Below are 26,299 nucleotides of genomic sequence, written 5' to 3' on the forward strand. Positions count from 1 at the left end.
ATTGGTGAAATTGTGAAACAAGAATTTGGAAAACTGGAATTCTGGTGTAAAGAGTTGTGCATAAAATTTTTGAAATTGGCATGCTATATCTGAGTCCGAAAGATAGGATATATTTTAATAGCTTTTTATTTATGAAGTGTTTTTCAAATAGCAAACATGTTCTGCTGTGATGGGAAAGCTATGCTATTCCTGGCTATTCATCAAATCAGATAATATGGCCATTGGTCACCAGTAAACATGATTAGAGCAGTAGGCTGAGAACCTTAAGAACTGGATTTAATTCCCACCTATAGTGCCTTTTGACTCTGGGCAAGTCACTTAACCCTTCCTTGCTCCAGCTTCAAAACTTAAGGCTCTTTTTTACGAAGCAGCGTTAGCGGTTTAACAGGCATAATAGCGCGCGCTAAACTGCCGGCCGCACTAGCCGCTACCACATCCTCTTGAGCAGGCGGTAGTTTTTCGGCTAGCGCAGGGGTTAGCGCGTGATGAAAAGTCCCATGCGATAAAGCCGCTAACGTGGCTTCGTAAAAGGAGCTCTTAGAGAGCCCACTAGTAGTAGTATAATATATGCAGTTTGGTTGTACCGCAGAAAGGCAGTATATCAAATCCATGATCCTGAACTCCAGTGGTGTACGAAAAGGGGGTCCACCCTGGGTGCATGCCCTAAGGGGGTATACAGCCGGCACAACAGGTACGGAACCTCCCACCCTACTCTGCCGCAAGACCTTCCTGCACCTCCCTATGGCTGCCAATTTACCCATCCAACGTCACTTACTGGTTCTGGAGTAGAGTCGGCAGCTGTGGGGAAGTGTACCTACTATTTTAAGGTAGGCACATAGTTCAAGGTCCCTACCAGAAAGTAGGCATGATTAAGGGCGTTAGGCATGATTAAGGGTGGATCATTGGCTTTTTTTTCCTCCCATGTCGGTGCTTGTTTTGGACTTAGGTGCATTTATCTAGGCCACAAAATCTCTGGCATAGATAGGGTTCACCCAAGGTTAGGACAACTACCAACCCCTAAGCCCACTTTAGGTGCCACTAAGCATGATTCTATAATGTGCACCTAACTTTTATAGAACTGCGTTTAGTGCTGCGATACTTGGCACCTAATTTTTAGGTGCCTTTTATAGAATTTCCCCTTTAGTATTCATAGGGGAAAAAAAACCCACTGCATCAAGGTGCAATTATCTTTTTGATGGCTTTCACATAGCTAACTTTTATATTTGTAGCAAACATGTGTGGGAACATGCAACTAACCTGCAGGAAATTTCATGGGCTGGTATTTCAGCCTCAGTTTTCCTGTGAAGCTAATCCATCTAGACCAGTGGTTCCCAAACCCTGTCCTGGGGGACCCCCAGCCAGTCGGGTTTTCAAAATATCCCTAATGAATATGCATGAGAGAGATTTGCATACCTGTCGCTTCCATTATATGCAAATCTCTCTCATGCATATTCATTAGGGATATCTTGAAAACCCGACTGGCTGGGGGTCCCCCAGGACAGGTTTTGGGAACCACTGATCTAGACTGATCATTGCAGTAATAACCTTTGGGCAGAAACCATAGCATGCAGACCCTCTAGAGACTGAATAGACATGCAGCATGAATCTAGAGTAGATATATGGGGTGGAGTTCTGAAAAGTTCTCAGCCCAACCAATCAATTTCCTAAAGTTTGATTGTTATTTTGCCACTGTAGCTGGAAAGAGTGTTATCTTATTTTGTTAAATGCTAATTTGCAGAAACTAAATTCTTTCTTTTGACATTGTTTCAGATCATTGCTTGAACCATATCCATGTCATTTTCTTCTCGGTTGGACTGAAAACATTTCAGCACCCCCTTGTACAGGGAAATACATTTAAAACCAATAGGAGGAATTTTTTTTATTTTCACTCAGAGGGCTGTGGTAAGAGCGAATAGCGTAGCTGGTTTTAAGAAGGGTTTGGACATTTTCCTGGAGGAAAAGTCCAGAGTCTGTTATTGAGAAAGACATGGCAGAAGTCACTGCTTGCCCTGGATCAGTAGCATGGAATATTGCTACTCCTTGGGTTTTGGCCAGGTACTAGTGACCTGGATTGGCTACCTTGAGAACAGGCTACTGGGCTTGATGGACCATTGGTCTGACCCAATAAGGCTATTCTTTCTTCTTACCTCTGCAGTCTCCTTAGATTTAGTCAGCTAGAAAAGCATAAACTGGTCTCAAGACTTCAGTGGTAAATTTTGACCAGTTTAAGTCGTTCTTTGGTGCAAAACAGCATGAATTAAATGCTAGTTTAATATTTCCCTTTATAATCTGTAGTTAAACACAGTTTTTATTCTTAAAGAATATAGACCTTTCCATAATGTCCTTATTCTATAGTATGCCAATAACAGTAATTAATACAATTCCACTACTGGGGGAATATTTAAAAATGTCATTTTTATGGACTGTTTTTGCTGGAAGCTGTGAAATACGGTTCCCTACAGAATAAGTGCAAAGTACTGTAATTAGAGCTGAAAAGGTGAATGTGGCCCAAGGTTTTAGCAGAAAGAAAAGCTACAATGCCTGCCAAAGCTAAAATACAAACAATACAAACAAGAACATTTTTCAGTGACGATAATTTAGTTGTCACACAGAGTAAAACCCACAATTTGTTGCCCTAGGAGGCATAATGGAAAACCTGTTGATCAGTGCTGTGATCGGCTCTGCAGGTTTGAGACAGAGCTATTTGCCATTCTTGCTATAGGCAAACGAATAATTAAATAAGTAAAGGTAAAACTGTGGTAAGAACATGACAGCATTAGGTAAGCCATGCTGGGTCGGCCAAAGATCCACTGGGCCTGGCATCCTATACTGAACAGAAGCTAGTCAGGGCCAAAGGGTTTGAATAATGTGTTTAGAGCAGACTTTCAGGACTGATTCCTTGGTTTAACCATGACTGGGATAATTCTTTATAAAGTGCGTGCTAGCATGTATTTGGCCAGAAAAATAATCTTTTTCTTTTTTTTTCTTGTCCTAAAAAGAGCAGCAGCAGGAGATCCCACCGTATCAAACAATACTGGAATTACATCTTCTTGCAGGACACATTGAGGGATACGAGTGACTAATGTATTCGCCAGGGTATGCCTGGCTGAGCCGCCGCGCGTGCGGATCACCGGACTGGATGGACCCCAGGTCTGATCCGGTGTAGGCATTTCTTATGTTCTAATTAGTGAAGGGAGAGTCTTCAGTCTTCACAACTCATAGCCAGGGGGAAAAAAAAGCCAGAATAAACCGTCCTCCGAGAAGAGGTGTCACTCTAACAAACCTACAAGGGTAATAGTTTGTGAAACATCCCCAGGCCACTCCCGTAATGAAGTGAATCCAAAAGTGCATAAAATCTTAGTACCAAAATCAAAATGGGGCCAAACTGCTGTTGTTCTATATAGGAACAATACTCCAGCATCCATAGTCCATACCATTGCAATGAATGCAGAATAATCGCAGTCACAAAAATGCCAGAATAAATTGGAAATCAGCTCAGTACATATCTCACTGGTTTTAGAAACTCCGAATTTTCAAACAGCTCCGCGTGCTACTTTAAGTCTAGCAGGGCTCTGTTTCAAAGGTTGATCCCTTCTTCTTCAGGGACTGTGGCTCTGTTTCGCTCTGTTGCAATATGTTTCCATCAATCTGTAGGTAGGTTTCCAAAAATGGCACTGCTGAAGTGAAAAACGCCTCCAAGTTCAACTGCAGAACGTCAGCAGATGTGATGACATCATTGAAAAATGTAGCAAACTGGTTCCCCCTGGTTATAAATTCTGAAGACTGAGGACCCTCCCTTCACTAATTATTTAATTCCAGTATTGTTTGAGACGGTGGGCCCTCCTGCTGCTGCTCTATTTAGGACAAGAAAAAAGGGAAAATGATTATTTTTCTGGTCAATTCGTTATGTTTTCCAATTGGGTTTATTGGATCATAAAAACATGTATTTGGAACATATGTGTGTTAATTATTATTATAATCCAACAAAAGCACTATAATTAAGTGTAGGTGCTTACTTCATATATCAATGTGGTAGCTAGGAAATATTTTCTTTCCTGCTATACAAGCAACCATATTAGATCTTAAGCGACCCTCAGTGGCACCACTCAGGACTCAAACTTTTCATTGTCCTGAGCTTTACGTGTCTGCTCGTCAATGGGTCTAATGATCTTTTTCATAGAGCTAGATATTTTTCTTAAACTTTATAACTTTTTATTCTTTTATATTTTTATAGTTTTATACTTAGCTTAAAACTGTGGCTAAGTCCTCTTGGCTCAAGATGTCAGTATTTATAAGGGATGTCAAAGCCGACATGTTTCGCCTAAATAGCTTTTTCAAGGCTTCATCCCTCTCTACCGCCGACAACCACTGTAACCATTTTGCAGTTTTGAAAATGGCCATGTTGGCTACTGGATTTTTGTGTATCTTTCACATAACATCCCAACTTGGATTTGGACATCATATCGAAAATGTCCCTCCACAAGTTACTTGCATATCTCCAGGTACGTTAGATAGAGAGGGAGACCACCGGGACAGTTAAGGAAAAATGCTTTGAGTACCTGAATTATTTGTAATTCACATAGAATTGTAAGATAAAATAAATAAATAAATTTAGGCCCAAGCACTAACATCAGCTCCATGGCTCGTACATTGTTCAAGCCTAAATTATAGGCATCTATCTAACCTGTTATGCTAGAATTCTATGATAGAAAATAGGCACTCACAATGGGTGCCATCTTGGTGAGGTTGCAGGCACCCATCCTCCTCTCCACTCTCTGCTCCTTTCCCCCCCCTCCCCCCACTGTTGCATGCGTGTACTGCATCCCTTCCTCCACCTCTATAATGTTCCTGGCATGAGCAACTTGCTGTCACGCAAGTATCAGCTCTTCCTCTGATGTCATTTCCTGGACCCGCACCTAAGAATCAACATCAGAGGAAGAGCCGACGCTGGCACAACAGCAGCTTGGGAGTTGCTGCTGACAACAGGAACATTACAGAAGTATGGGTGAACGGAAGTGGTGCACGCACAGCAGGAGGGGGGCAAGGATTTTCCATTCAAATGGAACCCGGATGGCTTTAAGTATTTGGGAATACAAGTATGTACTTCATTATCTGAAACCATCAAGGAAATGAATTTAAGTTGCTTGGCACTATAAAAGAAATTAACGCCCAAATGGTTATCTTGGTGGGGGCGCATTGAGACTGTGCGAATGACCATTGCTCCAACAATTCTGTATAATCTGATCATGATTCCTATCTATTTCTCTCTTGCTTTGTACAAAGATTTAGACAACCACAGATTGCTTTTAAGACCTTACAGCATACTAAAGACGGTGGCGGATTAGATTTTCCTCATTTTTGCAAGTATCATAGTGCTTATATCCTGAGACAAGTTATATACTGGCTAATACCTGATCAGCAGCATAATTTGCCAAAACAGTGCACGTTAGAGCAAAATTTGCTTCAACCATTTAGATTGCAAGATTTAATTGGTGTTACACTTTTGCAGAATTTGAAATTAAACTGCCTCAGACTCACTTCTGGGCTTACCTTCTGGTCCGGCATTATTACTTGTCCTTAGACCGTCGCTGGGGGGAGGCTTGGCTCTGTGATCCCTTGGATGTTCAATTTTTTCAGGCACCTCCCGCTTCTAACAAATTAGCTACCTGGTATCGGATTCTGAAGAATGCATCGGACCTGGGATCTATTGATCAACTGGCTTCCCAGTGGCAATCAGAGCTCGGCACTACCCTAGATCGTAAGGCCTTTCTTGATCTCTTTGCCACTGTGCACGCCTTGGGGGGTTCCACGGATTTTAGGGAAATGCAATTTAAAATTTTGCATCGGGCTTATATTTCTCGGGCTCAGGGAGCTCATATGGGCCTTTGGGAGGAAGCAGTTTGTACCAAATGCAATCGTTTCTTAGGTACCCTTACCCACCATTTTTTGGAATGCCCTTCTTCTGAATTATGGCTGCAAGCTCTCCCTTTTTTGGAGCGCATTCTCCAACGAGCTGTGCCCTGGTCTTATGGTTTTCTGCTCTTGGGAGATCAACGTGAATTGATTGAGGGGGAGGGCTCACGCTTCCCCAACGCAGGGTTCTCTACATGGCTGTCTTGGTGGTAAAAAAGCTCCTGTTGCAACATTGGGTGGATGATTCTGTGGCATCCTTTCCGCAATGGAGGGCTTGTTTGGTAGAGGTGGGGCGGTACGAGCTTCACCGTGTCCCTAGATCTGGGAATCTGACCCACTGCTGCTATCGAGATCTGTGGTAGCGGGCGTTGAAGGTCTGTTCCAGCTTGGAGTCAGTGGGCACGGAATCCTCCCCTTGATTTTTCTTCTAGAGGGGGCTGTTGCTCTCTCTCCTTTTGTCTTTCTCTTTTTGCTTTTCCTGGGTAGCTGCATCTGTATGTGTGAGGGAGTGAGCATTTGGGAGTATGGATGTCTAGAGGTTCAGGTGCGGAGTGTTTGTTGTGGTCTGTGGTGAGGGCTTGGGGTTTGTGTGTGTTTGTTTGAAGGGGTTTGATATCTCAAAATGTCAATTGTGATGAGCATCCTCCCATGGGGTTTTTGTACTGAGCACCATTTGTTGTCAATATCTTCCGTGCTGTTTCTGGATGCTTTGTTTTCTGCTTGTTCTGCTCATGGTTGTATGTTCCTTTGCAATTGTTAATAAAGATAATTGAAAAAAAAAAATTATATGATCTACTCATAGGGTGCTTATTGAAATTGACTCTCAGTTGGAAACTCCTTTTGGAAGATCAAATTTGTGCCCTCTTTGGGGAAATATGAATATCTGCATTGATGATAGACATATTATATGGAAGGAATGGCTGGAACTAGGCATATATACAATGGCAGACATAATACAATCAGATAATTTAAAAACTTTCTCAAAACTACATAATAGTCATCACATCAGATTTGCTCATAGCTTTAAATGGCTACAACTCTGCCATGCTATTATCTGCTCAAAAATACCACTGGTGTTGTGTGAACCAAGTATAATTTCATTGTGTAAAAAGATTATGGGATTAGGTCATGAAGCATCTAATGGGTACAAAATACTTGTACGACTGAAACAGTGAATGCAGAACATAGAAGGTCTATGTGATATATGGTCGCATGAATTGAATATTGCTCTGACTGTTTAACAATGGCAATTTATATTTCTCAAGTGACTTCGTTGTTCTCAATCTGCTTCTATGAAACAATCACGTGTGATGTGGACTCCTGTTAAACTGAATAAATTCAGCCCTGGATGTTCTCCTTTGTGCTGGTCCTGCTGCTGTGAGAAGGGAATGTTAGACCATTTGTTGTTCTATTGTCCTAAAGCAGGGGTAGGGAACTCCAGTCCTCGAGAGCCATATTCCAGTCGGGTTTTCAGGATTTCCCCAATGAATATGCATGAGATCTATTTGCAAGCACTGCTTTCAATGCATATTCATTGGGGAAATCCTGAAAACCCACCTGGAATACGGCTCTCGAGGACTGGAGTTCCCTACCCCTGTCCTAAAGTCTTGTTCAGATTCATGTTCAGATGTTGTTACATATACTGTAGATGTTTCTCTAACATATGCTGGAGCTGTTTTCAATATCTTTAATGCTTCTGTCAATATAACTAATGATCATATGATGTTAATAGCAATTCTTACTGCGATTGCTATTCAGACCACTTTTAAGAACTTGGAAGAATGTGTCCTTATTATCTTTTCAGTTTTGGTGGAACTCTGTATGCTTGACAGAGAAATATGAGGCTGCAGTTATGGAGAAGAGAGGCAAGAAGGCTAAATTTAATGAGATATGGTTACCTATACAAGGATATGTGGATAATAACAGATGAGTGTATGTTGAAAGAATGAATATATGCATGTGAATGGATGTTGATGGGTGATTGATTCCCTTTCTGCATAAGGGACTGGGGTTGGGTGGGTTGGATGGGTGTTTATGTTTTTGGAGCTTGTTTCATGTGATTTCTCAAATACCCTATGCCAGGGGTAGGGAACTCCGGTCCTCGAGAGCCGTATTCCAGTCGGGTTTTCAGGATTTCCCCAATGAATATGCATGAGATCTATTTGTATGCACTGCTTTCAATGCATATTCATTGGGGAAATCCTGAAAACCCGACTGGAATACGGCTCTCGAGGACCGGAATTCCCCACCCCTGCCCTATGCTATGGATGTGTTTGTATACTGTGGTCTTGCCGGCGCCTGTGGATAAGGTAGGCTCCGGTCCAAGCACACAAATACTCACACTTGACGTGCTTCCATAAAGTTGGAAGTCCTGCTGGGCTCAATGTTCATTGGTAAAGCATGAAAACAGAAATTCAAAAGAGTCAGTTTTATAATTCATGCTACAAGTCACTTTTATTGGCGCTTATATTGGGAGCCAACTTCCCTTCAGTCTGTACTCCAAGTCACCAATACAAATACTTCAAAACAAAATCAGAGTAGATGAAAAACAGTATGTCTCAGCTCTCATCTCCATACAGGTAAGTAACCAAAACACTTTACAAAAACGTTTGTCATCAGTGGCCAAGATAAATCTTCAAAACAATACTGCTATCTTCAAAAAGAGAGGCAGTTAGCAAGGTTGCTATTAGCACTGCCTATAGTGCTGTGTCCAAGCCTGAGAGTAAAATAGGCTTGGCCCCAGCCAGCTCCAAAGGAGTTGGTGGGGGAGGGGAGTAAGCGAATCCACCAAAATCTCTGTTAACACAGAATGCCCAAATGGCCCCACAATCCCATCCAGATGTACAGTGGATTCTCCCCACACTTACTTCCTCATTCTTCAGCATTCAAACACAAAAGTAAACTTAACAGAGCAGATTTCTGCAATTAAAGAAAACGTTTTTTTCTTTTCAAAAGTTCCCCTAAAGGGAGAGGTGCAGCACTGCTCTCTTTCTTCCCTCAACTGCCAACAGCTGCAGAGAAGCAGTTCAAACAATTTGCTCACCTGAGCTGGAAGAAAAAACCAAAAGTTTCACAAACATGTATCCTATTATTCTTCCATAGGCATACCTTCAGGACAAACTGCAGATTCCTGGCAATCCATAAATTCAAGCTCTGCTGGCTGGTTAGTCTCAGGGTCAGTATCAAACTCTAGCATTTCCACATCAACAGAGCTGTGAGGATCAGGAGCATTGTCCTGGATACCTCCTTCCTGAGCAGGCTCAGGGCAGACTGGCTTCTTTCCCCTCAGAGCAGCTTCTATTACGTTCAGCCGGGCACGCCCAGTTCTCTGAGGGGGAGGGCCAGCCTGCAGCTTCTTCCTAACTCTCCCAGGAGCAGCAATCAGCTTTTGCAGCTGAGAGTTGGCAGGAGAGGAGGGAGTGTTCTCAGGCTGTTCCAGGCTGTTACATTCAGCATCTTTCACTCCCTGGAGCTCAGCTACCTGAGAATTAAAGGGAAATGAACCATCTTCCCTATTCTTTCCCTCGGGCTTGCTACATTGATCAGCTCTTCTGACAGTTGTAATAGGATTAGACAAACCCCTGCCTGGCACAAACCGAGCTTTAAGGCTAGGGGTGTGACAATACGTATACATATTTTTCTATGCATATATTCTCTCCTGTTTGGATTTGTTATCGTATATTTCACAAATTTTAATAACATTTTGGAAAAGAAAAATAAAAAGGAGGGGGCAAAGAAAGAGCGTGAGGAGGTGGGATGGGGCAGAGAAGAGGGCAGGGGAGGGGCGACTCTCACACTCGCTATGCTACTGGGCACCCACTTTCTTTTATAGAATAGGTACCTTATAGGTGAACTGTTATAGAATTATCTCTTGGGGGCAATGTCTTCAAGACAAGTTTGGAGAACATTTTTCCCAGTACTTATTATTTAATGGAGGTAGTCGGAAGTCTTGCTGCATATGTCAAGTTCGGTAAGAAGCAGCTTTTGAGTTTAATTCTGCAATACAATTGCTATTACATCTAGCACTTTAACTTAGGGCTCCTTTTACTAAAGTGCGCTAGCGTTTTTAGCGCACGCTGAAGATTAGTGCACGCAAACCCCACGCTACATGGAAAATATTAATGCAAGCTCTATGGAGGTGCTAGCGTCTAGCGCGCGGGGCATTGTAGCGTGCGCTAAGTACACACTAAAACCGCGAGCACACCTTAGTAAAAGGAGCCCTAAGATGTTTGTATCCAGTGTGAGTTTTAAATGCAATGTTTCATTTTTTGAAGAACTTTTAATAGTTTATTGCACTTTATTGTTGCAAAGACTTATTTTAAAACTGAGACAATTTATTATTTTAATACATTTTGTATAATAAATATGGGGTCCTTTACCTAAGGCGCGCTAACTGATTTAGCGTGTGCTAATTGATTTAGCATTCTAGATGCTAAGGCACTCGTTATATTCTATGGGCACCTTAATATTTAGCACACGCTAATCTTTAGTGCACGCTAAATCAGTTAGTGCATGCTAAATCGATTAGCGCGCTTTAGTTAAAAGGACCCCTATATTTGTTATTTAAACAATATGCACGTACAATCTCATCCTGTTTAGCATCTGTAAGGGGAAACAAACACACACCTGAAAACAACACTGGTAAATTTTAAATGACTACAGTATATCACAGTTTAGAGGAAATCATCACTCAATCTCTGTGACCAATAACAGCACTGTTATTGCAAAACTATACTGAAACCACAAGGCAGAGGAGGCTCATTGATTCAATTATGCCTATGCCTCACAGGATTCACTGTCCCACATCAAGAAAGAAGCAAGTGCTTCCTAGTGAATCTCGTTTTCAGGTTATCTACAAAGAATAAGCATCATATAAAAAATGCAGGTGGTGCTCAAGTATTTCTAGATATATTGATTTGAATTCGCAACATTTCCAAACCGATAATTTCAGAGTACGGTGGAACCTTGGTTTACGAGCATAATTAGTTCCAGAAGCATGCTCGTAAATCAAAATATTCGTATATCAAAGCGAGTTTCCCCATAGGAAATAAAGGAAACTCGCTTGATACGTTCCCCCCACTCCTCCTGAGGCCAGCGGCGCTGCTCCCTCCCCCCCGCTCGCAAAGGCCCCCCCATGCGAACCAGCACCCTCCGCCCGAACAACTTGAACTTACCCCCCATCTGGCACCGGCACGCAGCCCACAGGATGTGCCGGTGCCGCTTGAAGAACTTCCTGCCTTTGCTGGGCCTTGAGCATGCAGCTGCGCATGCTCAAGGCCTTCTAATTCTCCCTCTCGCCGAGATTCTCGGAGATCTCGGCGAGAGGGAGAATTAGAAGGCCATTAGCATGTGCAGATGCATGCTCAAGACCCAGCAGAGGCAGGAAGTTCTTCAAGTGGCACCGGCACGTCCTGTGGGCTGTGTGCCGGTGCCAGACGGGGGGTAAGGTTCAAGTTGTTTGGGCGTGGGGTGCCGATTCGCGCGGGGGGGGGGCCTTTGCGAGTGGGGGGAGCGATGTCGGTTCTTGAGGGGGGGTGCTCGCAAATCGAGTCAACACTCGGTTTGCGAGACAAGTTTTGCGAGAATGTTTTGCTCGTCTTGCAAAACACTCGCAAACCGGGTTGCTCGCAAACCGAGGTTTGACTGTATCTCTGAGTATAGAAAGGAAAGAGGCTACAAAGTAGTTATCAAGAACAGAAAACATGGGGACGAGTGGAATGCATAGCAACATTAAAAGTATGTACAATTTATAAGTTTGAAAACATTTATTCTATACAGAGGGGACATCATAGTAAATTTAAGGAAATTTGGGGCCCATTAACATAATATTGCAAGTTATGATATATTAATATTATTTCCCTTTGGTTATGAAAGATTCTTACACACATCCAGGAGGGGAGGGGGAGAGGGAAGGTGGGAGGTGGGATTTAATAACTGTATATTATTTGATAGGAACGGAGTGCAGTATGTTATATTACTTGTTTGTTCATCTGTTTGCACTATGTATTTGATTTAAAATGAATAAAGAATTTATATATATATATAAAAAAGTATATACAATGTAATCCCACAAATCAAATATAGGCAGTCCCTGAGTTACAGACGCCCAACTTAAGTAAGACTCATACTTAAGAACGTTGTTGCCACTGAGCAGTATTTCAAAGAGCATGGACTCCTACACTTCTCCTGAAGCAGATTCAAGAGTGATGTATGGCCACATTAAGAACAGTGTGTGGTTGTGCATGCTGTGCCTTATTGGGGGGAGGGGGCCCTAGTGTAACAACCACATTGAACAAATAAGCTAAGTTTATGATTTTTAGGGGAATTAAATAATAATGAAATCAACTGAAATGAATGAGGTGATAATGAATTACACGGAATAGATAAATGGTGATGAATTGAAACCCTTGAAAAGACCTATTAGAATATTTATTTATTTATTAAATAAGCATTACATGAAATAGTATAAGGAGAAATATAAATAAAACAAAACAACATAAAAACTTAGAAAAAAAGATTTAAAAAACAGTTAAAAATACACGATTGGGTGAGCCAGTGACGAGTGCTGCCACACTGTACTGCACGATACTACAGCAGACAGGTGGTGTTCTGAGATTCCCCACGTGTGGTTTAAATATGCTATATGAGGCATAATATAGTTTTTTTTTTTTTACTGCATTTGACGATATTTAGGTTATATGCTAGAATAGAGTTTCCAAGTGTTTTTGAATGCCTAAGTGGTTTGTGCCTTAGAGGGAGCACTGGTGGGGACAGTTGGCCCTTTTGTCAGCTGAGAGCAGAGGTAAGCAGCAAGAATCTTAAAATCTATAATTTCTGAGTTACATACAAATCTGACTTAAGAACAGCTTTAAAAACATAACTCATTCTTAACCCGGGGACTGCCTGTATTGTAAGTACCTGCTACACAGCACTGCATCCCACCTAATTAAACTGCTATGACTGAAAACAGTGACATAAAGAAATAAGCACTGATGTACTCCAAACTATTTTGAATTGTACAGGCAGCAGAATGGGGTCATAGTGTAATCAACTAGAGTTTGGTACAGGAGCTGAAAACTGGTTTGTTTGGTCCTTCTAACTAAAAAGTATTCGGTTGCCCTTTTCAAAAATGTATTGCATGATGATAGAAAGTGGCTACTCTCACATCAGCAATCATTCATAGGAGTTATACTGCCACAGAACCGACTATTACAGTATGCTATGGACAGTACAGAATTGAACAGTTACAGGGAGATGGTGACATGCATTGCCATGCAAATGCTTCATTCACGTGAAAGAAATATTGCCTAATTCATTATCTTGTGTTAAAAGTTTTGCAGGGAACACACACCGACAGCAACATGTTAAACCACAGAAGTTTTAAAACCTTCATATAAATCATTGAGGCTATTCCCAGGACTTGGCAGAAATATTGGTTGTTAACTTTGGAAACATATTGTTAATTGTTGTTTATTGCACATTTACTCATACTATACCAACTTGTCTGGGAAGCAGGTAAGGGCAGTTTGTATGCTAAAATACAAAAGCAAGGAAAAAGAGCTACAAATTATGATAGAACAGCAGCCTTCATTCTATGAGGGGGTGCTGGAAAGTTCTCAGCCCAACCAACCAACGTCCTAAATTCTGAGTTTAAAATCATTGACTGAACCATATCCTTGTCATTCTCGTCTTGGTTGGGCTGAGAACTTTTCAGCACCCTTTTGTACAGTAAGGGCCAGATTCTGTAATTGCCACTGATATCGGCGCTGCCTTAAAAGTGGCTGCTGATTGCATGTCAATCACGCATTTGTCGGTTTCAGAATCACACCTATGGGAAAGATAGGTACCACAAATATAGGCCAGGAATTTCTGGGCCTACATTTTTTATGACTATCTTTGTATGAATCATGCCTATATAGGCACTTTAGGCCACCTAATACCACTTCTGGCACTGGCCATGCTTACTTTGGCTTTCGGCAGCCTTCTGCTGCCTTTGATTTAGGTATTGGTAGGTGCTTCAACCTCACCATTTTTTGTCTTTTTAATGCCATTCTTCAATTAACTTAGGCGCCTAAGTGTAAGCACCAGTTTTAGAATTTCCCCTTAAGGGAATAGATCAAGGTTCATACGAGGGTAAGTAGAGATATCATGTAGGCAAAAAAACATCACCACCCTCCAAAATGTCTGCAGTGAATGCCAGATTGAAATAACATTTCTCCAGTAAAGTCTTGTTTCTTAAAAACTGCTCAGTCCATAAATAAAGGGGGAAGTCATTTCATAATTTGGGGGATACAAAATAAAAGGCTGTATGCCTTGTGGATTCAAGATGTACATTTTCAGGTGAAGAGAGAATCAGTTGGTAAAAGTCCAAGGATTGTAACAATCTATAGGGGGTATATGGGATAGTAAAAGAGGCTAGGAGAGACAGAGATCCAGAGTGAAACAACCAAATGAGTCAAACAAAGGATTTTGAAAAATGCGTGGAATGAAAATGGAAGCTAATCAACGATTTTGTCTAACTTAGCACAACATGATGGTGTGCAAGAGTCAAGAGGGTAAAGAAGTTGAATATCATCTGCATAAATGAAAAAGATAAAACTGAGAGACTGAAATAGTAGAGTCAGAGGAGCAAGAAAGATATTAAAAAGTATTGGACCCAGGAAAGAGCCCTGGGGAACACCGGATTGAAGAGGATAAGAACTGGAAAATGTATTGGAATGCCATTGGAAAGAAAGATGGGAGTCTATAATAACATCCAAATATTGAAAAGAAAGGAGTTTATGGCCATTCAGAAGGGATATTATAAAAAATTTATGGAAGTTTGGGAACCATTAACTAAATATTGTAAGGATTGATTGATTTATATAAATGAGGAATACATACACATCCGGGAGGGGGGAGGGGGTATGTTTTGGCACTGGTTAACAGGTATAGATAGGTTGTTTACAGGTATTTTTATGAGGTGTTGGTTAATTGGAAATGGGTGGGGGAAAATAAGTCTTGTGTTTATTATATTAAGTTTATTATGCTGTAATGTTAATATTATATGTAAATGCATCATCTCTTCTGCACAATTGAAATTTTAAAAATGAATAAAGAATTTAAAAAAGAAAAGAAAGGAGTGATAGGCACACCAGAGTCAAAGGGATCAGCTGGCTGAGATAATGGTCTAGGACCCAACAGGCTGTGTTTAATTTTGCTTAAAAACCAATTTATTGTAGAAATAGCCTGTAGCCAGGTAGAAATAGCCTGTAAGCTTGATTGTAACGGGAGAAGGTTGATGTGAGAAGAAGTAGGAAAAATAAGAATATTGTCTGCATAGAAATAAAAGCTAATATTGAAAGTCTGAATCAAAGTAGACAGTGGACTCAGGAAAAAATATTTATAAAAACAGAGGAGGCAGTATAGAACCTTGTGGGGCATCACAAGGTAAAGGATGTGGAAGAGAATAGTCAGAACCTGAGTCTAAAGAGAAAGGATGCCCTTGTGAAAGAGATGAAATCCATTGCAAAGCTGATCCAGAATTCCCAATCGAAGATAGATGTTATAGTAGCAGGGAATGACCAATAAGGTCAAAGACCACTGATCGAGTGAGGGAGACAATTAAATTATGTCCCTTTTATCCATATAAGAGTGCAGCTCACTCAAGAGGGAGGTAACAGCTGTCTCAGTGCTGTGATTATGATGGAATCCAGTCTATCAGGAATAAAAGATCAAATTACTTTCACAAAAGTGCAGAAGTTGTGAGTAAACAATGTTCTCCTTCAACTTTGAGATTACAAAACAGGATGATAATTAGCAGGCACAGAGGGGTCTAATGCTAGCAATTCCATATAGAACTGCTGCTATAGTATTGATACTTAGCTCTCAAATATTTGGACCCAGATAGCCACTGAATCGCTGTTGGCTGATTCTCTGTTCAATTTGCAAACAGCGATTGATTCACTATCATGTGAATCGGGGCATGCAAATTCACCGACTCAATCGCTCAATGAGCGATTGAGTTGGTGCAGAGCCCTGACAGTAGTGACAGGAGAAGCAGCCTCCCGTCCCTGTTGTCAGGGCTTCTGCTTTTTTTTATGGGACAGATGTTCTGCATGACTTAAATGCGTACCATCTGTCCCATTAAAAAAGCCTTCCCCTGCGCTAGCATCCCCCTCCTCCAACCATTCCCTCCACCGTGAACCCCCAAAAATGGCAGGAGGCATGCCTATTCCCTCATGCCAAGAAATGGCATAAGGGATGCCCACACCCTCCTGCCACCAGACACCCGATGCCAACAAATGGCAGGAGGGATGTCCACTCCCTAGTTTCATTTTCAGTTTTCAGTTTTATTAGTGCTTGATAAATCGCTTATTGAATATCTAAGCGAAGTACAATTCAAGTAAAATAGAAATACAAATACACTGACTTTAAATAAAAAACATACTGGGTTAACATACATGAACCATGAGGGTTAAAGGGGAAAGTTACAATATATTTGTAGAAGAAAAAATACATTAAAGGGAAAAATAACTCAGGGAAGGGAGAAGAAAAAAAAAAAAAGTTGTAGGATGTCAAGCCTAGGGTCAAAAAAAAATTATAAGTCTGGGAGTCATATATTAAAAGCATCCTTGAAAAAATAAGTTTTTAAAGCTCTTTTAAAGGAAAAGAGGTCCTTTATGTCTCTAATGTACTGAGGCATAGAGTTCCACAAGGTAGGGGCAATAATTGAGAACATGTCTTGTCTTCTAGTTCCAATTATTTTTAGGGATGGAACTGTTAATAAATTGTTTGAAGCTGATCGGAGGGTCCGTGAAACGTTGTATGGAATAAGCATTCTAGTAATGAACTGAGGTTCATTATAGATCATAGATTTAAAAACTAGCAGTAATATTTTGAATGAAATTCGATATGCAATAGGAAGCCAATGGGAGTCTATCAGCAGAGGAGTGACGTGGTCAAATTTTTTTGCATTGTAAATTAATTTGATTGCAGTATTTTGGATGATTTGAAGCTTCCTTTTTTCTTTTTGCGGTATATTAAAAAAAAAGGGAATTGCAGTAATCGATTTTGGAAATAATCGAGTGAATCAATATGTTGATAGACTTAGGTTTAAGAAACTTGGATATAGAACGTATCATACGTAATTTATAGAAACATGACTTAACAGTATTCCCTATGTTTTCGTGAAATGAAAGCTTGTCGTCCACGATGATACCTAAAATTTTTAACGAAGAAACAGAATCTAAGGGAACGTTGTCTAGGAAAAAGGCAGTGTCCAATGAAATGTCCTTTTTCCAAGAAAATAGCATAAATTTTGTTTTTTTTATATTTAAGGCTAATTTGTTGGTGTTAAGCCATTTTTTTATTGTGTCTAAATGCATACCATCTGTCCCATTAAAAAAGCCTTCCCTTGCGCTAGCATCCCCCTCCTCCAACCATTCCCCCCACCGTGAACCTCCCAAAATGGCAGGAAGCATGCCCACTCCCTCATGCCAAGAAATGGCAGAAGGGATGCCCACACCCTCCTGCCACCAGACACCCGATGCCAACAAATGGCAGGAGAGATGCCCACTCCCTAGTGCCAGTGGAGTGCCCCCTCCCTCGGCCTCCCATCCCCCCTTGACCCCCCTCTTCCATGTTACCTTTCATTGGGAGCAGGAGGAGTCCCTCCTGATCCTCTGCCGGCAGCCGCTGACTGCAATGCAGGCCTTAGGCCCCACCACATGCATAATCTGATACACAGGTAGGGGCCTAAGGCTCTGATTGGGTCAGATGCCTCAAGACCCTCCCCTTGGGTGGAGTCTTAGGCATCTGAGCCAATCGGGGACTCCCTGAGGCTTCCTCTGTATATGCAAATGAAACATATACAAATTATATATGAAAAGCAAATAAAAACAAAATATTAAGTCAATAAATCAAAACTGTCACAATGATCTCCCCTTTTTTTTAAGGAGTTCCAGTTCATTTCAATTTTTCTGTAAATCTTTAAAAACTACTCTATTTGCCAAACATTTTGAAAATTAATTTTGAAATTTTGCTTTTATCTTCTATTTATCATTTGTAAATCATTCCCTGTTTATTTAATTGCTGTAAACCGAGTTGAGCCTTCTCAGAATGATGACTCGGTATACAAAGTTAAGCTTTAGTCTAGTTTAGTATAAAAAAGACAAGTCCAACAGACTAATATGTTGATAAATAAAAAAACAAAGCCCCCTTTTACAAATCTGCAATAGAGGTTTCTACTGTGGCCTGGAGCGCTAAATGCTCCAACGCGATCCAATATTCATAGAATTCCTATGAACCCTGGAGCAGCATCAGAGCATTAAGCACCCTGGGCCACAGTAGAAACCTCCATAACTGCTTAGTAAAAGGGGGCCAAAATCTACCATAATATGTAAAAAAGGGAACAAAATGAAGAAACATTTAGGGTCTCTTTCTCAAAGTTGTGATAGTGGGTCCTGCATGGCAAATGCGATGCAGCCCGTTCAATTCCTATCAGCTGCATCTCATTTGCCATAGATTTGCCTTGTAAAAGGGGCCCTTAATGTACATTATGACCCCTTTTTATGAAGCTGCATTAGAGTTTTTTTATTGCTGATAAGGCGGTATTAGCTTCGCTACTCAGAGAATTCCTATGATACTGCCGTGGCTGACGAAAAAAACCAACACCTAAAACAGCTTCATAAAATGGGGGTGGAGGGTTATATTAATAACATAAAAGGTGTGTAATAAAAATAATATGTATAAAGGAGACAGGATATAAAAAAATCTTACCAATGTATTCCTGTTATTTATGAAAACAAAAAGAGAGCTGTATAACAATGTCTTACCTAAATATAAAAAAAATTACACTGCATATCAATAAACTAATCTTAGTAAAACACATTTTAGTGTCCTGTCTGTGTATTTCTGCAATAAAGAGCTGATTTGATTATATCCCATTCATTTGCCTGCATTTTGCTTCCTTTGGCTGATCTTCGTGGGACTTTTCTTCTGAATCTTTTGATTACTTTAGTGTATATCCTAAGGCTGAACAGATTCAGACTCATTAACTTTTAAAGTTTTATTGTAAATGTATAATTAAAAGTAAAGATGTGATAAATGTACTTTTAAGCTTTCCCAATTATCTTTCTTTATGAGTTTTTCTTTATTTTTCTCATATTTTAATTCTCTACTGCCTTATACTAAAATCAAGGAATTTAAATACAAAGCACAAGGGTAGATGCATTTTTACTATTGACTTTAATAGTTTTCTTGTATATTTTGCTTTTTGCTTTCTCTTTCATCCTGGTAATTGTCTGTCACATGTGTACTTGTATGTTATTACAAAAACTTGCAAAACTAAACACAATTAAAAAATAACTTATTCATTTTTACATCCTAAGAGTACTGAAGATACAGGGCAATTTGACATCACAAAGGTTGTTTCTGAGCAGTGTTGGGAACAGATTTGGACTTCCATTCACAAATCACTAAAATTGGATGCAATTAAACAATCTATTTTTTTGTGTGTGTTTCATAAAGCCATTTGGACACCTTATAAGTTATCCAAAATGAATGGTGATAAATCTAATAAGTGCTGGTCGTGTCTAAAGGAGGTTGGCACTCTAATTCATCTATTATATTTCTGTGACCACATAAGTGAGTACTGGCTACGAGTATGGGATACTATCTGTATTTTATTGAATATCAATGAATCACTTACATTAAACATCATTGTATTGGGCCATTTTGAGCTTCAGCATTAAGTATCTGATAATCAATCAAAATTACTAAGAATTTTGCTTAATTTAGCCATCAAAATCATCTTGCAACACTGGAAGGATGCTTCTAGGGTGGAATACATAACTTAGTGGAACACTGTTTGTATAACTGCAAAATATGAGTGTGTTGTTACAGAGATATTCAAAACTCTAAAAAAATTTACTAAAATATGGGAGCCATTGGAATCTTATAGCCATGCGCCTGTTAAACTATAATGATTTGTGTGATAAAGGTGTACATTCTTACTGTCCTTTCTGATGTATTTATGAAAGTATCAATTATAATTAACAATTTGAATCGCTAATTTGATGTTAATGATGTTTGTTTAGTAGGGTTTTTTTTTTGTTTTTTTCATACATATGACTTATGTTGAATTGTATTGTATTGTATTGTGATTATATATGTATGACCTTTCTTTAAATACCAATAAAAATTATTGAACACACAAAAAATAACTTAACAATGCATGCAGCAATAATTAGAGGAGGTCCTCTCTGAGAGGACTGTTATAACAGAACTCAAATGATTCTTCTGATTTCCCATAGACACAGCAGAAGTATTTATCTACCAGTGGCCTAGCCTGGGCCAATCAGGCCTTAGGATTAGTGGGGATGGGCGGACCCGCTATGCCTAAGGCCTGATTGGTCCAGGCTTCTAGAGCCTGGGCCAATCAGGCCTTAGATTTAGCGGGGATGGGCTGGGAAGGGGCGGGCCCGTCTCATTTCCACGAGGCGGGCCCGTCGGCTGGACGGCAGCAAGACCCGTCCAGCTGACCAACATGTAAAGGTTAGTTGGGGGAGGAAGGTTAGTTTTTTTTGGGGGGGGGTCGTAGGGCTTTCCGGCAGGAGGATTGGGCATCCTCCTGCCCACGATTACCAGTTTGGGAGGGAGGGGGGTTCCGGCAGGAGGACTGGGCATCCTCCTGCCCGCGATTACCAGTTTGGGGGGAGGGGGTTCCAGGGGGATTCCGGCAGGAGGACTGGGCATCCTCCTGCCCGAGATTACCAGTTTGGGGGGTAGGGGGGTTCCAGGGGGGTTCCGGCAGGAGGACTGGGCATCCTCCTGTTGGCGATGGGACAGGCGGCTGCGACCGCGGCCGCTATACTTATTGCAGCAGGGAGATCCTTTGCTGCCATAAGTATAGCGGCCGCGTCTACTTACAATGTAGACCAGCATTTTGCTGGCCTACATTTTAAGCGTCTCTTCCTCTACTAGAGAGACGCGTAGGGCCACCTAGGTTCGCCTTAGGCCTTGGCCTTAGGCGTCTTGCGGGTCTCCCTAGGCTCCCGGAGGTGCCTTCAATATAGGCGGCCTGCCTGGGGAGCATTTTTTTAAAAAACGTGCATCCCGATTGGCTGATTAGACAGCTGTAGGACACCTACAGCTGCCTAAAATCGGGACGCACTTTGGAGAATCAGGCCCTAAATGTTCTTTTGTTTTGTTTTTTATTTTATAAATTGTATAAATTGTATTTCTACCCTTTACCTATTTGTTCCAGTTTGTATTAATAGAACAAAATGATTAGTCTGTATAACTATGTCTTATTTGTATTTGTCATCCCTGGCTTTCATTGTATATTAGATTTATGTAATACGCATTGAAATACTGGATATTGCGTACAATCAAAATTTATTAAACTTGAAACTTGATCTACCACAGCCCGGGGTGCTAAATGTTCTGATGCTGCTTCGACGTTCCTAGGAATTCTATGGGCTTTGGAACAGCGTCAGAGCATTTAGCGCTCTGGGTCACAGTAGAAACATCTATCACGGTTTAGTTAAAAAAGGGGGTGGGGCTAATCTGTGTTCTCATTCCATTTCCTCTTCTGAAATAATTTGATAAGAATTTTGCAATTGTAAAGATATACAGGTCCTTTAATAAAGCTATGCTGCCTAGCAGTGCCCCCTAAGTGCTGAGTCACCCATGTTGCAGTGCATCTTTGTAAAAGCCTGCTTTTGGCACACAAAGAAGAAGAGAAGGGCCCTATAGGTTAAAAGAGATGAAGAGACAACGGTGGCATAAAGTGAAGATGGGTCAAGCCTCAAGAGCATATAGCAAATAAGAAGCCCTCAGTTTTCAGAAGGAGGGTGAATAGCATTGGCTAGAGCAGCGGTCTCAAACACGCGGCCCGCGGGCTGCATGTGGCTCTCCAGGTTTTATTTGCGGCCCGCAGTCTGGACACGATCAACAGCATTTCTCTTCCCCTTTCCCTTCCTTTTGGAGCAGCAGCGTGTTTGGCCAGCTCATTCCGTTCAAAGCCGCGGGTTGGCGGCTCCTCACGCTATCCACTCCTGCATCGGAAGCCTCTCTCACATCACAACATCAGAGAGGCTTCAGACGCAGGCACGGATCTCGCAAGGAGCTGCCACCCACGGCTTTGAACGGAACGAGCTGGCCAGACACGCTGCTGCTCCACAAGGAAGAGAACGGAAGGGGAGGGGAAAGAGAGATGCTTCTGCTACATAGGAAAGGGGGACCCTAGGGAAATGCTGCTGCTGCTGTACAGGGAAAGGAAGAGGGAAGGAAAGGGGAAGAGAAATGCCTCTCCTGCACAGGAAAGGGGGAAGGGAAATGCTGCTTCTGTTGCTGCTGCACCCAATTGGGGAAACAGTGGGAAGGAAGGAGAAGGGACAGGAGAGGAACAAGAGAAGAAGCCAAGTTCATGGGAGGGAGGGAAGGAAAGGAGATATCAGACCATGGAGGGGGAGGGAGAGATGCCAGGGCATGGGGGAAGGGAATGAGACAGATGCCAGACCAGGGGAAAGGAAGGAAGGAGGGAGGGAGAGAAAGGAAGGAAAGAGATGCCAGACCATGGAAATATAGGAAGAAGAGGGAGATAGGAAGGGAAGGTAAGACATGGAAACGTAGATTTTGAAAAGAAAGCAGAAAAATTGAACATTAAGTTAATGCCAAAGATGGATGCAAAATAAATAATATATAAACTGACTTCGCATTCAACACATTCAACGCATTCAAACAAAATATATTATTTATCAAAGCAATTTCTGACTTCTTCTAGTTTTCACTAGTGACATCCCCGCCATCTCATAAGGAAAGATGGATGCAAGGCAGAAAGTGAAGACGGAGAGAAAAACAGTCAAAGGACAAGAAGGCCCTGGAAACATAGTTGAAAGCACAGAAAAATAAAGTCACCAGACAACAAAGGTAGGGAAAATGATTTTATTTTCAATATAGTGATTGAAATGTGCCAGTTTTGAGAAAGAAAAGATATTAAACTTTAAATGTGAGGGCTGCAGAAAAAATAGAGTACTTTGAGGGCCGCAGAAAAAATAGTTAATGTCTTATTAAAGAAATGACAATTTTGCCTGAGGTAAAACTCTTTATAGTTTATATATCTTTCCTTTTAACTGTTAAAGGAAAGTTTTATAAACTATAAAGAGTTTTACCTCAAGCAAAATTGTCATTTCTTTAATAAGTCATTAACTATTTTTTCTGTGGCCCTCCAAGTACCTACAAATCCAAAATGTGGCCCCGCAAAGGGTTTGAGTTTGAGACCACTGGGCTAGAGCAACCATGAACTTCCGGGTTAAGGTGAGAGTTAGGCAGGAATAGCGTCCAGGTGGGTATGGGGTGGGGAGGGGAGGAAGGGAGGAGTAATTGGAAAGGTATAAGATAGGAAGGGCATGAAGTTAAAAGAATAGGTGAATGAGGATTGGTGGAGCGGTGAGACAAATAAAGAAGGGAATGATTGCCTTTAGAGGGCAACTGGTGGGGTGGGGTGGGGGAGGGCAGCAAGGAATGGATTTGATAAAATGAAGGATTTTAGATGGGAAGAGGTTTTTGGGGTTTAGGTGGTAAGGTTGGTGGGAGGCTCCGAGGGATGAGAAATGTGTGTGAATTCAGTTTATTTACATGGCACGTGCGGTCTTTTGCTCCTGGTGGTGTCGGGGTTACAGTATTGAGTGGGTGCTTCCAGTTTAATGTCGGGCACTGTGACCCGACCCTGTGTAAATTTCCATACATCTGTAGCCAGTGTACTGGAGCCCATCCGGTCTTTTGCTGCAGTAACCCAGGTATTGGGGGCCAGGGGTTGGTGGCTCAGGCAGGGTTGTCTAGCTCATCCAGAATTCTTGTTCAAGGTGCCATCACCCATTAATCTCTGTATTGAGGAACTGGCTGCAATAGTAGTGGTAGAGGTAGGGTAGTGAGGCTGCAGATTTGTTGTGGAAGGTATTTTCGGAGGGTTTTCTGATTCCATTTCAGGGTCCTCATTTAGCTCATGGGTGTCACAGTGCTCCCTCAGTTGTTCATTATAAGTCAACAGTTTATTAAATGCTTCAGAAGGAGCTGGAGCTTGTGCATATTGCAGAGCCTTTTGTAGCCCCACCACTGGAGGATTTTGGTTTTGTCCTCCTTTGGCGTTATCCTTAAAAAAGAACCAGGGAAGTTTTGCCTTATTTATATTTTTTCCTACCAAAGGAGTAAGAGTGTTAATTCTTTTATTGATCTAAGTCTCTGTACAATGCAGTAGGAGTCCTTCAATGGTGTAGTTTCTATATTGCATCAGTTGGGATCTGAGGCAGTGATGTCTAAAGTGGCCATTGAGTCAGCCTTCTGTTTGCTACCGATCCACCCTGCATCCTGCCATTTATTAGGCTTTCATTTCGATGGGTACTATTATTTTGTTCGCTGCTTGCCAATGGGATGCTCCATGTCGTGCATATTTTGAGTAATCCTAAGGGATCAATGGAAAAATAGCTTGTTCAACTAATCATGCCACATGTAACTTGATATGAGCAAACTGTTTAGCAGCTAATAAATGTGTTTACCAAGACTTCAAACACCCAAGACACTACTAGAACTGATTTTGTGTCTTTACTGGGGTGACGTGTTCATCATCGATCTTGTTTTTAATGCAGATAATGATACCATATTGTATCTATATGGTGCTGTACATAATAAATAATTTAGAAGAGCACTTAGCTTGTGGCCCGATGGCTACCCAGCTGTTTCACTGGTATGTTTCCTCAGGGGCAAAAGCTCTTCTTATCAGTGTTATTTTATACACTGTTATAAATACCCTTACTGCACCTCTGCGGATGCGGAACAGCAGAGGTGCAGTAAGGGTACTTATAACAGTGTATAAAATAATACTGATAGCTTATGCCCCTGAGGAAACATATCAGTGAAATGGCTGGGTAGCCATCGGACCACAAGCTAAGTGCTCTTCTAAATTATTTATTATGTACAGCACCATATAGATACAATACGTTATCAGTGTCTACATTACAAAATCAAACAAGACTAATGATGAACATGTCACCCCAGTAAGGACACAAAAGCAGTTCTAGTAGTGTCTTGGGTGTTTGAGGTCTTGGAAAACACATTTTTTAATCTTTATTTTTATTAATTTGAAAAAATATGACAAGTAATACACTTGTTGCATAAATACAGAAAGTAAAAACATCAAAAGAAAACAAGATAATGTGGCATTTCAATTATTATCCTTCTTAGACCACAAATTTAGAAAAGGAAGAGAAATACAACAAGAAACCTAATTTATTAGGAAAGCTATGCTTAACAACCCCACTTATCTTTTAAATCCAGCAGATCATATACATTACATATCTCTAGAGATCATTTTAAGGTCTAGAAAGACTCTCAATTGTGATGGTAAAAAGAAAGTGTACTTGGTCCCCAGGTAACGAATCAAACATTTACAGGGATATGCCAAAAGATAGGAAACCCCCCAACTTTTGTTTCATCACGCATAGAAAGAAATTATTTTCTGCGGTCCTGTTATCTTAGATACATCCGGATAAATCCAAATTCTTTGTCCTGAAAAATCTTGGTAAACACATTTATTAGCTGCTAAACAGTTTGTTTATATCAAATTACATAGTGCTAATTTAGAGGCCTTCTTGACCTTTGTGAATTGGGTGGTACAGCAGGTTGAGGGCTGGGACACAATTGTGCATTACCTTGAAGATTTTTTATTTACGGGACCAGAGAGGAGTGCACAGTGTGTGGAATTGGTAGTAGCTTTTGAAAAGGTGGCTGAGGCCTTGGGGATTCTGTTGGCAGCTGAAAAATCAGAGGGACCATGCTTTCCTTGTCATTGAATTGGACTCTATCAGGATGGAGTTGTGCTTACATCAAGGGAAGGTGAGAGACTTGGCCACTGATATTTCACAGGCCCTGGGAAAAAGTAAATTGTCTTTGCGCAAAATACAGTCACTGGTGAGCAAGTTTAATTTTGTGGCTCAGATCATTCCCATGTGGCGCGTTTTTGCTCATTGTCTGGCCTTGCTGATGTGTGCCTTGAGGAGGAAGCATTACTTAGTTCGCCTTACGCAAGATATATGGGAGGATTTACTGCTAGGGTGACAATTTTTGAGTGGGTTTAATGGAGCCAGTGTGTGGCCACATCCTTATGTTTCTAATGCGGATTTAAATTTCTTTACTGATGCTTCTAGGGGTAGGGGCTTCAGGATCTATTTTTAGGGAGCATGGTGTGCCCAGGTGTGGCCAAAATAGTGGTGTGCAAATGTGACCTTCTTATAAATTTTCCATGTTTGGGTGGCGCTGATGCTCTAGGGTGGTGGGTTTTGCCATCATCACATGGTATTTTATTCTGATAATGCGATGGTGGTTGGGGCGCTCAATCATCAAACAG

General features: G+C 41.2%; 1 long non-coding RNA gene across 1 annotated transcript in view; it reads right to left on the bottom strand.

Moving 5' to 3' along the window:
- Window positions 1-9,162, bottom strand: part of LOC117348416 — a 58,147-nt gene extending 48,985 nt beyond the window's left edge. The window contains exon 1 of the long non-coding RNA XR_004536984.1: window positions 9,022-9,162. This is a non-coding gene — a long non-coding RNA (uncharacterized LOC117348416). The remainder of the gene's footprint in view (window positions 1-9,021) is intronic.
- Between the last annotated feature and the right edge of the window lie 17,137 nt (window positions 9,163-26,299).

Source organism: Geotrypetes seraphini, chromosome 1 (genome assembly GCF_902459505.1).
Source record: "Geotrypetes seraphini chromosome 1, aGeoSer1.1, whole genome shotgun sequence".
NCBI lineage: Eukaryota > Metazoa > Chordata > Amphibia > Gymnophiona > Dermophiidae > Geotrypetes > Geotrypetes seraphini.